Genomic DNA, 14396 nt, shown 5'->3' with positions numbered 1-14396 from the left:
TTAAAAGATAATGGTTGATGGAAAATTCCTGCCCTTGCTTTGCTTTCTCAATGGAGTTGTCTTTCTAGGTATGTTCTTACTCCGTGTTTTCCATGGGAACTTATACAGTTTTAATTATGGGTTCTTGTAGTCACCTATTTAAAGAAAGGGTACATGGGATAACCGAGATAAAGCTTTTAGCTATTTCTCTCGGAGTTGCCATTCTGATTAACCAAGTACTTTGGTTATAGCTGTATTGATACTTTAATTTCACCCATTGTAGATTTATCTTCTACTTTTTCCCTCCTTAATTTCCTTGTGCCTTTGATGAATGGAGGAAATAGTGAGTTGTTATTGTGTCTTAAAGCGAATGTTTCTTCTTGTTTTCTTGATTGAGGTTGTAGCATAGATGAGGACTATTTATTTGATTCTTCTAGGGATAACTTGTTAAATTGTGGAGGTTAAGAGTGCATTTAAAGAGTTGCTTCTATTGTCAATAAACCGTTGTGTGCACATGTGTATCAATTCTAGTTTTCCTTCATTTTGTTTTTCTTGTAGTTTTATTGGAAACCCAATTAGTTGTGATGGCGATGGGGACATTTATATTGGTAGATTAAAATTCAGTTAGCTAGTTAAGGTGTCTTTTGAACGATTGAAAGAAGTATATTTAAAGCCATTTTAGTTTCTTATATATTGTTGTCTTTGTTGATAATGATTTATGAACCAATTGTGAGAGAATCATTGTGAAGGTATTATAAAAATATCATGAGAAGACTATCCAAGTTTTTTGGGGTTCTTGGCTTCCAGGTGTGCGTCTATTTCTATATGGATTTGTTAGGGTTGTTGCCCTTCTTTTTATATGGTTGACAAATTAAGAAAAGTTCTTACTTCTTTGGAAACTTATGTTACCAGGGGATGGGATACCTATGGATAAACCTTACATACAGCACGTGGAGGTCTTTAATCTTAGTCATTGAGCATTCTCCTTCACTTATATATTTGAAAAGGCTAACCTTAACAAGTGAAATGACCTTAGCCGAAGTTTGCCTCTCTTGCAACTTAGTTTTGACTTAAGTTATTACTGTTATATTTAGGTTTATCATTGTGGATATATGTTGTTTGTTCCTTCATTTGTGCCATGCTTGCTATATTTAAGTTCACCGTGGAGTACACTTAAATAAGTAATGAATAATATTTTCTAAAGCAACTATCTTATATGTTTGTGAATACGGATGAATCTAAACATAGTGGCAACAACTAGTTGTTAGAGTTGGACACAAGAATAGGTCTTGTTACTATATTTTACAAATTTCAGATGTCACTGATATGACTTTTGGTTCCTTTTTCATTAATTAAGGATAAATTATAGGGAAGGAGCAATTGGATATGTTTAGTCCCTTTATATAAAAGGCTTTTAGTACTTATATCTAATACATGTTGCTCTTTTCCTTTTTCCAGGAGATCTTACCACACTTCTCGTTGGCCTTACTATATATTGTTAGTTTTTGGTTTCATGTGTTCCATTTTGTTTCGACTTAGTTGCATTTTTACATTGACCGTGTTCGAATGTTCTCTCTTTTGGATAGATTTTGAAGAAATTTGAGAAAGTAGTGACAAGAAAAGAGTTTCTGCCCATCTTTGTCAAATGATAGAGATTTATATCTTGTGTTCTGTTAAGGCTAATTTCTTCCCTTCATTTTTTTTGTTTGTCTGTATTAATAACCAATTATGTCTGTATTTCATAATTTATAGATATTAGGATGTCAGCTTTACCTAATGTAAAGTCCATGATAGAACCATTAGGGATCCTCTTTTTTGTTTCAGTTTGGCATCAATTATAAATATATTTGAATGAGAAAGAACATAAGTATTAAAATAAAATAAAAGCAATGGAGGTGTGTTTGAATCTGAGCAAACTGATGGACTTTTGGTGAAAGGCTTTAAAGTTAACCTCGTGGAGTTGCCTAGGGATTGGAGTTATAAACTTGCCTTGTAGTGCTGTAGTAGTGGTACAAGTGCCCCCGGTGACCATGAGCTAGCAAAGCATATAAAAATCTTAAACCACTTCTTGTAGGAATTTGAACAAGTATTCTTCGTGCATGTTACATTCTGATCAATCGATCTTTGTATCAAAGATTGATAAAGTAACATGACATGATAGATAACATACTAAGGTTATTAATCATTCATTTCTTTTATTTTTGTTGATCATGAAATTGTGAACTATGATCTTAAGTGGGATGAAGCAAGATTAACAAATACAATGACACTAATAAGGGGACCGATAATATCATTATACTAATAAGTTTTAAATTGAATGCTAACCTGGTAGAAAATCTTTACCATGCATGGGTGTACCATTTGATTGTAATGATTGTATAAGGTTTTCATCCTCGTTAGTTTGCATTTTTCGATATTGTGGGGGAAATCAGTTTTAGGATTCCATCCTATTATCTCATATCTGGACTCCTTTCCTTTTGTAAGAGCATTTAATGGAGGTGTGAAGTTGCACCTCCATATAGGAGCTACCAACCTAGGTGCCATTAGCATTTTCCACTCATTTTTCATTATACAAGTGTGTGGAAAGTTCCCAAATTTTGTTGACTGAATGCTAACGTTCACACGAGGTATAGTTATTGATTTGTGCTTTTCTATCTTAGTATTCTATCTTGTGTTCATCTTGTAAGTTGTTAAAGCGCTTGATATATTAGTTGATGAATGAGAAACAATATTTTTGTTGCAGATTTGTTAAATACTTAACACTTTGTAGTTGTGTTATGATGCCTTAAATTTTCTTTTACATCATGCCATTAATTGTTAAATTGTTTTCGAAATTTAAGTTCATTGGAGAGAATGTTAAGGAAATATATGACAAAATGCTTAAGTTAGTTGAAGGGGAATATTCACCTCATAATAGTGAGGTCATGGTTGCTTGAAAAAGTACGCTAATCGAGATGGCATTGCACTTTTTTTTTCCAGATTTTATAAAAGACATGGAGATTTGTGAGCTAAATTCCTCTAATTGACTATGGTATGCTTCTCAAGGTACATATCAATATCTTTTGCTTTATTTATGTAATTAGGGGTGACTTCGGATCGGATTAACCTCCTTCGGAATTTTTCCAAATTTTTTTCGGAACCTAATATGCTAGCCAAATCCGATCCAATTTTTTTTCGGATTCAAAATATATTTTCAATTTGAACTTTCGGTTTCTCTCTTAAATGCTTTTGAGGCCAAAAGCTATCCTTTTTGTGCAGGTTGTTGTTTCTTTTGCAAGTGTGGAGCCTTTTAAATGTGCTCGCTTCATTTCCTACTTAAACAAATCATTCTCTTTACTTGAAGATAATATGGAGGAATGTTGAAAGGCTAGATTATGTTGACTTTGCTCGTTTATGTTTGTTTATATATGTCGTTGAAATGAATCAAGGAAGGAAGTAGGAAAACTTCTTTAGCTTTAGTTTTTATGTTTATGTAAATTGGGATTTGGGTGGATTGGAGGCTTTGTTTCTATGTAAATTGGGATATGGATTGGTGGATTGTTTCTATAAAGTTTAATTGGTTGGTTTTTCTAGTTATTCTTTTGTTGTTGTGGAGTGTGATATATTATGTAAGATGGAATAATCAGATCTGGGGCTAGAGCTATAAGTGCGGGGGTGGAAACAATTTGATCCCGAGAAATTAATTTTTTTTTTCAGGTTTACAATTTAGTAACGGATATATGTGACATACCAAAATCATTTTTCCGCTAATTATTAGAAATGTAACAAATGCATCCGTTAGTGACTACAGCCCGCCAAACTTTACTCACATTTATATCCGTTATAAACGACCAATTTGATTGACATTTATCTATTACAAATATTTATAGTAACAGATATATCCGTTAGTAAAATTAATTTTAGTAACGGATATATCCGTAGTAATAATTTTGCCCTAAGTGTAACACCTTTTGAGCTAACTTGAATATAAAGCGTTAGGATTATAACTGTTGGTAAACGCCTCTTTTGGTGTAGTGACAATCATAGATGCTCATGCATGATGTTCTTGAAAAGATGCAATGACTATTACCTACATATTAATCTAAATTTTAAAAATTAAATTCTAATTCAAGTACTATGTGAGATTTCTAGACTAATATCATCATGGAGAAGGGAACAATATCATTATCACTAAGTGCATAGTATAAACTATTTTTATGATTTTTATAATTTTCTAATTTTTATACGACAAATAATACGTAATATATCAGCCTAATATGTGCTTAAACATTTACAACGTGTTTCTATACCACCCCCAAACAGAATCATAGTTTGTCCCCACTGTATGGAATGAAAATAAATGATAGAGAGTACCATAAAAACGTGTTTGTAAATGGGAGCTGCTGAAAAAGAAGGTTAATCTATACTAATATAAAGTAATAAAAACATACACAACTCCTATATGAGTTCCTCCCGTTATGGAGATAACATGAAATAAATAGCGTTTGGGACATAAGCAGACTCTAACATAAATAAAATAAGAATATATGTTCACAAATCAAGCATGCACATATCATGGCTCCTATAGGATTAACTTATGGAATTCCACGAAATAGGGCCATGAAATATGAAATGAAATGGAGTACACCAGAGAATACAATAAGCTTTTTATAGTTAGATACTCGAGACTTTATCTAATATATTTGTATTAACATGCAGTTTACTATATATCAACAACCGAAAGAGTTTTGGGTCTTTCCATAAATAGTTAAGACAGAAAGCACCCCCAAACAGAATTAGGCACCAAGATTTCCTATGGCGTGATTTAGCGGAATGACCAACGAAGTCTAATGAATGGAGAACTATAACACCCCGTGTTTTATTCTTTTATTTTCCTAATAATAATAATAATAATAATAATAATAATAATAGGTTAAACTGAATATAGATAACTATCAGATATGGATAAAAGCCCGTAGGTAAATGGATAAGTGTTGTCCTTGTTTTCCGGGGGAGTTTTCTCACGTAGAGTTTTTGGGAAAAAACACAGCGAGGGTTTTGGAAAAAAAAAATGGGAGTTTTACTGAAGGAAGAAAAGGAAGTTTTTCCTGGTAGCTGGTTGATAGTCGGAGCGCGCTAAAGGTGAGTAGCTATTTTTGCTAATTCACCGAATTTATAGTTTTCGTGTATCAGTGTATAGGTTTCTGTTTTTTATATACTGCTCATGATCTTGTTTTATTCGGCATCGTGTTCGTCGGGTTGTTAAAACTCCGTTAAATATCGGAGATTTGTTTTTGAATTGTCGAAGCTTAAGCTTGGAGGCCGTTAATGGCGGCGAGCCAAAACAAACCGTTGATCTGTTTACGGGTTGGAACTGTTGTAGATTATTCAACACTGTTTATATATTAAATTTCGTTGGTTGATGTCGGGTATTGAAGATGGGTCGGGTGCTGTCGAAGCTTCGACAAGCGTTAATGGCAAAGACACTTGGTATCGTTTTTTGGTATTTTTGTTGATTGTTGTGTTGATTGTTTGTTAAATTGTGATTTGGGTCGTGTGTGGTCTTTGTTGGGAGTTTGGAGAAGGAGTTAAGGAGGCCTTGAGCCCCAATCCTCCTCCTCTGTAGATTTGCATTACTGTGATACTGAGGGTGGATGTTTATGTGATTTTGTTATGGCGAACTGTTTTGTTGGTGTTATGGGTTGGTTAACTTAGGTGTGGGGGTAGTGTGGAGGCTTGAGTGTTGATGGAGAGCTTAGAGTAGCCATTAATGGCGGTCGCATTTTTCCAGATCCAGTTTTGGGTTGACGATTTTAAATTCAAGAATGGAGTTTTAGCTTTTATTAAAGAGGTTGGGTTTTTCTCTAGGAGTCCAACCGCATGGTTGAAATGGGTGGCGATTAGAGCTTGGTGGTGGCCGGTTTTGGTGGTGGCTGCTGGAGGAAGGAGATGACCGAACTGGGCTTGGGCCTGGGTCGGTTTCTCTTTAGGCTTGGGCCTTAGCTTGTTTAGTTGTTGGGTCCAGTTTTGTTTTAAATTTGTGGACCAGTTCAATTTAAAGTTTTTGGGCCGAATCCAATTATGTTTTGGGCCAGTTCAGTATAAGTTTTTGGGCCAGTTTCTAATATTGCTTGGGGCCAGTCCATATGACTTAAAATAGATCTTTTTGGGTCTTTTAATGTTCAGACTTTCGGGTTCTAAGGTTTGGGCTTGGCCAGTTGGATCCGAACCACTACCTTAGTCATGAGCCCATGAGCCATGCATTTTGACCTTAGCCATGAACCATGGCTATGACCCTGAACCTGTCGAACATGGAAATGACAAGTTGACTTTGACAATGATGTATTGACTTTGACCATGACATGTTGACTTTGACCGTTGACCGTTGACTATTGAGTTTGACTTTGACAATGACGTGTTGACTTTGACTGTTGACCTTTGACCGTTGACTATGAAATGTTGACTTTTCCAGTTTTCACACATTTGATTATACAGACAAATATAGTAATAAAATATTGTCAAAATTGTATAACTTGGTTGGTCATTATCTAATAAAGATTTGACGTTGATATGGCGTATTTTAGACACGTGACAAGATTTATATTTTTTTAGAGACATAGTCATAAAGACTTTTGACTTGGCTATGATTCAGTCTATTGGGATAGGTGCTTGACTTTAGGCTAAGACCTGTATATATATACGTGTGTATGTGTATTAACTACTATGTGTTTTTGCAGTATTTTATGATATGCAACGTTATGACACTTATACATCCATGAAATTAATAACGCGTAAATCAAAAAATACATTAATCAAGATACTCATTCGCTCTCTGAAATAATATATGCAATAAAGTTCAATAATGCGTAAACAAATTTACCGCACTCTTTTAGAACTCTCTACGCCTCAAGTTTTGGAATTGAGTTTTATGACTGTTGATGTCATATGATAGGTGGGCATTTATTGAATGTGCCATAAATGGCCCGTTAGCGTTATCTATGGGTATTCATTGAATGTGCCATGAATGACCCGGGTATTCATTGAATGTGCCATGAATGACCCGGGTATTTATTGAATGTGCCATAAATGGCCCGTTAGCGTTAAAATATGGGTATTCATTGAATGTGCCATGAATGACCCGGGTATTCATTGAATGTGCCATGAATGACCAGATTGTTTGGACTGCCCTAGAGAGGAACTAAGGTATTCGCCTTGCGGGTTAGTTGTATTATTTGATTATGCGAGTGTTTGGGTTTACTTTTGAATACCTAATATAATATCTACATATGTTATATAGAAGTTCTAACTTTCTTTTGCAGGAGGGTAGGACTTAATAATATTTTGTCTTGAGGGGCTTGGTCCTACCCTTATCTGGCCGAGTGGATATCGGTAAGTTTTAATTCAATGATTTAGATATTAAAACGAGTTATTAGAATGAGTTAATATAATGGAAGTCTTGCTTGGGAAGACACTATGCCGGTTGAAATGACGGAACTACCTGTCTTCTAAGCTGAGAATGATTAAGTTATGTGAAAATATAACGTGATTGTTTGGATAATTAAAGTATGATAATGTTTATATGTGGTTAGTCTACTCATACCAGCAAATTCCATTTTGCTGACCCATGTTTGCTTTGTTTTGGCAACGTGGGTGTGTTCTTGAGAACATAGGTGGAAGGAAGTGGAACCACGGCGTGTGATTTGGATTCTTGTCTGGAGCAGTCTGGGAGTTTATTTTATTAGGTCTGATCTTTTGGAAGTATGTAATAACGTAGTTTTTTTTTCATATGACTAGAAAATACGATGTTGAAGACCTGTTATTCTTAGAGTGGTTTGATGTTTTATTGGGACGGAAGATAGACTTTTTTATAAAGTAATAAAGAGAATTTTTGGAGATTATTTTTGTTGTTAAGATTCCTTATGATGTGGGTTTTAGGTTTTGACATGTGTTGTATCCACCCCGTCATAGCCTGGGTTTTTAGACAATTGAACCGAGTGATGTTTGAGATATTTATATTTCAAATATTCATTTATTTTAATTGTTTAGAAATTTCGAGTTGTGACAAGAACCGAGTCTAACATGTTATCACTTCTGCTTCGAACAAAAGGGTGTCTTATTGAATCATCGTGAGAATAAGAATGGTTATGGAAAATACATGGAATCTAGATAAGTGTTAGAAGGAATCAAAGGGATGGAAAAAATGAGAAAGTATCAGGTGGCTTGTCCTTGGGTACTGCTTCTTCACTAGATGGGTTTAGAAAATCATGAAGCGTAGGAGAAGCAAGAAAGTTAAGTGCAAACTCATGGTGTCTTTGAAAAGGTGGAGGGAGGGGAATCGAGGTGGTGGTAAATGATTGGTATTTATTAGGGATTAGCTCAGGTAGATGGTGGTCGGGTGGTGCTTTAGGTAGTTCTTGAGAGGGTGGATCATCACGGGCTTTTAAAACTCATAGAATTCCTCATCTAGTTTGTTCGCATCCACATAATTATGGTATTCATCTGCATATTTGAGAAATTCATCTATCTTATCCATTGTGAGATGGACTCTATCTCTCATAGGGTCAGAAGGTAGGGTGGAAAATTCTTCCTTTAATTCAGCTATGTTCAGGGAGTCAAAAGTGTAATCATTGTCTTCTTCCATAAGAGGGACCTACTAGGGTGATGACTAGGTCGGCCATACTAATGTGAGATACAAAACTCTTAATGGACTTCACTTCTCCTTCCACATGCAAACCTAGTTATCCCTGCTTGAGTCTAAACATGTTAACCTCCACAGACATATTTCCAAAGGAAAAAGTCATTGATCCATCCCGACAATTAATTTGGGCATTGGCAGTTGCCAAGAAATGACGCCCTAAGATGATGGAAATAGAATCATGAGCAACTTCTGTGTCAAGAATAACGAAGTCAATTGGGTAGTAAAAATCCTTAACCTTAATGAGAATATTTTCAACTACACCCTTGGGATACTTAATTGAATGATCGGCTAACTGCAAAGTCATTTTGGTTGGTTTAAGTTCATGGAGACCTAGCTGTTTATATAAATAAAAAGGGAGTAAGTTAACAATCGCCCCAAGGTCTAATAGAGCAGTTGTTATTAAGTTATCGCCTAGGGTGCATTGTACAATAGGACGACCAGGGTTCTTGTACTTAATAATTCCGTTATGTTCAAATAAAGAGGGATATTGTTCAGTTAAGAAGGCTTCTTTGGGTATGTTGGTTTTTCTTTTCGTGGTGCACAACTCTTTTAGAAATTTAGTGTGTCCAAGTAGACTTTTAATAGCATCTAGAAAAGGTAGGTTTATAGTCAGATTTTTAAACACTTCCCTAATCTCATCAAAATTCTTGACCTTTTTAGACATAACTAGTCTCTGGGGAAACAATGGTTTTTCTCTATACTTAGTATAAGGGTCAACAATATTATTAACCTTGTCTTTATCTTTTGCCACTTTCCAATTAGGTTTCCATATTGGAACCTCTACACGTGTAGGATCATCAATTTCTACTATGGGGTCTTGTAAGGTTTTACCTTTTGGTTGAGGTTGGACTGGAACTTTTACAGTTGTAGGGTCTTCAGTTTCTATGATAGTATTAGGTATGGTTTCTTTTTCAGCTTCTATTTGTGGGCAATCTTTAGGCATAGTCACTTTGTTATCAACTACTCTACATGAACAAAGGGTAGTGATTGCTTGTAGTTTCCCCTGGGGTTATATTACCATTACACTAAATACTGTTTACTTCGAAGGTAGTGTTTGTTGACTTAGGATTAGGCACAAATTGACCTGAAAACACGCCTTGTTGGTTATTATTTTGGTTAGGAGACAAATCAATTACCTTTTGGCATAAAGACTGCATCATTTGCATCGTTCATTGTGGCATGTTAGAGTTTTGATCATGCTGATCTTTCATAAATCTTGAGTGTTGTTCATTTTGTTGCTTCATCAAGTTGGATTTTTGTTCATTTTATTCCTTCATCAAGTTGGAGTTTTGTTGCATAATTTGATTTTGATGTTGCATCAAAGTTACTAGTACGTCCTCTGTAGATGGTTTAACTGGTAGAGTGACTTGAACTAAGGCTTGTTGAGCGTTAATGTCTGGATGTTGATAGTTCTGGGTCAAGGGCACTAAACTTCTATTATGGTCACTGATAAAAGTATTTTTACGTATTCTAACTATCTATGCGTAAACACAAATAATCAATTTACGTAAATACGTGTTTATATCAATATTCCTACTCTCAATAATGAAGTAATATCAGAGAGTCAGGATTCGTTCCACTCTTAAACCCTCAAGACTTAAATAGAATTCAACTACTCGACACAAAGAACAATGTGAGAGTAATGTGTGATGTGAAATTTCTAATATCATTATACTATCATTTCTATACGAAATTGAATACGACATAATATAAAGATTCTAACTTTATGAAATTTAACAAACAATAATTAAAATCTAACATCAATAACTACGAAATGACTAACAAACAATAAATAAAATTAGATCTAAGCAATAGATAAATGAGAAAAATCGAATTTGATCAATAATAAACTACTTTATTTATCTAATGAAGCAATAAAAATATTTTAATACTTTAAATTAAAATAAGGGAAATGAAAACTAATTAAAATGGAGATTTAATTCTAGATCTAAAAATTATTCTAACCCTAAACTCCATTAACATTAGCTTCCTAACCTAACTATTTTTGCTACCTAACCTAATTCCATTAACAAAGAGTCAACCTTTTGTTTTTATACTTTCAGATCCAAAAATCGTGCATGGGCTTGGAGCCATGTTTTGGGCCGGAAAATCGGGCCCAAAACCCAATTTCTTTAGTCCAAAATGGGCTCTTCAGCTGCAGTTGGCTTCGACAGATGTTTCATCCACTTTTTCTCCTCTGATTGGGTCAAGACTAGAACCATTGGAAAGATCTTTCTGAGCCGGTCGTTTTGACATAAGATACTCTCAATTCCGAGGTCTGAGTCCAAAGATACGGCCTTCGGAAGTTCTGCTGACTTTGTGTGGTGTTTCTGCCCGCGTTGACTTTGACTTTTCAGCTTTTGACCGGGCTTTACAAAGGCTTTGTCTCCTTGAATCTTGGCCTTTATCACAGAACTTCTTAGCAACCAACCATTGCTCCTTTATCTCATCAAAGTGGCACATTTATGTACATAATTGACTTTGAAGCCTGAAACGCATAAAAACACGTAATCAGTATTAACTCTTACTTATTACTCACGTAATTGATCTAAAAGTATGATTGCTAAGGGGTTAAAACTACAGTTTTGGGCTCTTATCAACCACCCCCAAACAGCATTTTGCTTGTCCTCAAGCAAATATGAGAAATTAGCATAAGTGACCAAAAATGGAGTTCTATCTACTCTCGTTTCGCTGAGTGCGATTGCATTGACCATATGCAACAAGGCCTTAAACCACTAGGAATTCCTTAGTGGACGAGTTATAGCCTCGTGAGAGTTTTCCAGTGAAGGTACTCACAAACTTCATCTATACTACAATGACTAAGAAATAAAACTATTGTTTCCTTATTTATGTCCCAATTATCTATACATCTCACTAGCAATGAATACAGAATAATCATGTCGAAACCTAAGCTAATATATGCATAATAATCAATCATCAACAATAAACATATATACAATGAGTAATGCTATGAAATGCTTAGCAGGTCTGTTTCTGAAAACTCGGAATAACGTCCTTAAGTAGGTCCTCACATCAAAGTCAAGACAAAAATCACTCTGATTTTTCGCTCAAGTTTAAGCTACTCCGGTCTTGCCCGATGGGCACACTTTACCTTACAATCTCAATGACACACAAGGAAGCCGAAGTCGATCAAACACATCTGCCACTTACTATCACACTAACCTATTCCTAATTGAGCTAGAGGTCTTTATTAGGTGTTGCGAGGTTTAGGAGATGGTTTAAGAAGGAAGGAAATGGATATTCAAAAGACAAGTCCGAGATAATAGGGTCTTCATATTACGTAACTAGAGAAAACCTTGTTCTTTTTGCTTCTACACTTTGTTTCCATCCTTAGCCTTTTTCTTTTGGCTTTTTAGACTCCTTTTATTCTATTTTTTGGAGTTTTTATTTTATTTCTATTTTTCTTTTTCTTTTCTTTTCTTTGGATGGAAACTTTTTTTCTTCTTTTTCTTTTCTGAAGCAACTAACTAATTTCTGTTTACACAGGTTTTTGTCTTCTCTTTTCTTCACTCATCCTATTCTCAGACTTATTCTAAAATGGGTAGGTTGATTTTTTTTTTTATATTTTGTTTTGTTTTTGTAACAAGGTAAAGGAATTGTGGTTTATGGAAGGGCTAATGAAAGGCTCAGTGGGGCGACTAGCGGAAAATATACTTAGGTCAGAATTTCTAGCTATATCGATCCAAAAAGGGCCTAAATTCTCTCTTAGGACATGGTATAGTGGTCAAGCAAGTGGACGTGTGATTTCTCTATTCGGAATATACTTCTCCCTTGTGTCATTTCTCAAATATTTCGCTCATATAAGGCTTTAGGCTATATTCTCACAGGATTTGTAGAATAAGTACTCTAGCCTAGATTTCAGAAACTTACTGCCAAACAATCATAGATACTCATGTAACATATTTATAGATAGATGCAAAGATTATTACCTACATATTAACCTAAGTTTCTAAAAACTATTCTAATGCAAAAGCTACGTGAGACTTCTAGATTATTAAGAGCATAAAGAAATAAACAATACCAATATTCCTAAGTGTATAGCATAAACTTTTTATTTATATTTTTGAATTTTATAATTTTTAACTAGAAAACAAGTGCATATTATACATATCTATATCTTAGCAGATGCCTTAATTACACGTGTTTCTATGCCCACCCCCAAACCAGAAACATGCTTTGTCCTCAAAGTATTTAAATAGAGAGGGTAGGAAAAATACCATGGAAACGCGTGAAATTCTGGAACATCTGAAAAACAAGGTTATAACATACTAATATAGAAAAGAAAACTGACGCAACTCTATAAGAGTTCCATCCATTATGGGAACAAGAAATAAATTGCTTGGGACATAAGCAAACACTAACTGAAACTAAAAACTTACCTCCACTCCAGCGTTTACTCGTCATCCTCCTCTTCTATAAAGAAGTGAGGTTCCTTCGGCGATCTGCCATGCCATGATAATTTGCCATGCTTCACGCCATTTATCATCTATGATTGCTAACCTATTAAAGCCACTTGGTGGGATGGGGTGTAAGGTGCAACCCCGATGAGGTTGTATCCTCCACCCTTGCCAAGTCATTGCACGGAAAGATCTGATAATACAATTGGTGGGTCTCACAATGTCGACCCCAACCCAATCTGTGAAACGGGCACAAAAAATAGGAAAGAAACATAGCATAATACGGCAAACTAAAACAGGCATAAGAAGATATTTATGCCTCATGCTATGGGCTCGTGCTAAACTAGACATCAAGGTTCTGGGAAGGTCATGGCACATACGTCCCGTGGCTAAAGCAAGGAAGACGCGGCAAGTGGCATCATTCACAGAAGAAAAACGCCATTCCCTTAAAATGTTTAGCATGATCCAAAACATAACAGTTCCTATGTTCATGGATAGGCTACCAAGGGCAACGTTATATTCCCCTTGGTCCTCGATACGAAAAATGCCTGCGCCATAAGCCTCATGCAAAAACTCAGAAGTGTAGACATGCATATTATCTACCCAATAGCACCATGGGTCTTGTATTTCAGTGGGCATAGCAAGTCCAAGAACAAATGCTAGCAAGAACCTGGTAATTTCCATTGGTTCATCATCAATGTTGATGGAGAACACTTGTTCTCCATCCGGTCTCTCAAAGAAAATGGAGTTATCGTAAAAATAAGATGCAAGTGTTGGAGAATAATGTTCATTAGGTCTTACCATTAGCGGTTCCCAGCCTACGTGTGTGATCGCCTCGTGAAACCAAGCTCCATAAGCGGCGCTTTGGAACAAATCTTAGAAAGACTATTCCGGTATTATTGTAGGAGATGTCATCTCAAAACTATGCTCTGGAATAGCTACAAATGACCCGGGAACAACCCGTAGAAAACTGGAAGTTTTCTGGTCTACGGAAGTCAGGGCGCAGGTGCGCTCCCACTTGGGCGCAGGTCGCTCAACTTCTAGTAACTTGAGTGCAGGTCGCGTTCCTTTTGGGCGCAGGTGCGCTTAGTGCAAATTTTCAGAAAAATGTGTAGGGCGCAGGTGCGCTCCGAGGTGCTGATTTGTGAAAATGGTGAAGAACAACGGGAAACGTGGGAGTGAAAGGTGAGAGATGGAAGTTTGGTGTAGTGTGGGTTGTGAGTGTAGAATGAATGAAGTTTTTATAGGTTTTGAATTGTTAAAACGAATCGGTAAGTTGCCAAAAAGCTTTAAGGCAATTTTCGAAACAATAAAATTTCGAA

Source organism: Coptis chinensis, chromosome 8, assembly GCF_015680905.1.
Source record: "Coptis chinensis isolate HL-2020 chromosome 8, ASM1568090v1, whole genome shotgun sequence".
Lineage (NCBI taxonomy): Eukaryota > Viridiplantae > Streptophyta > Magnoliopsida > Ranunculales > Ranunculaceae > Coptis > Coptis chinensis.
The sequence above is the reverse complement of the archived record's forward strand: the minus strand, read 5'-3'. Positions refer to the sequence as shown.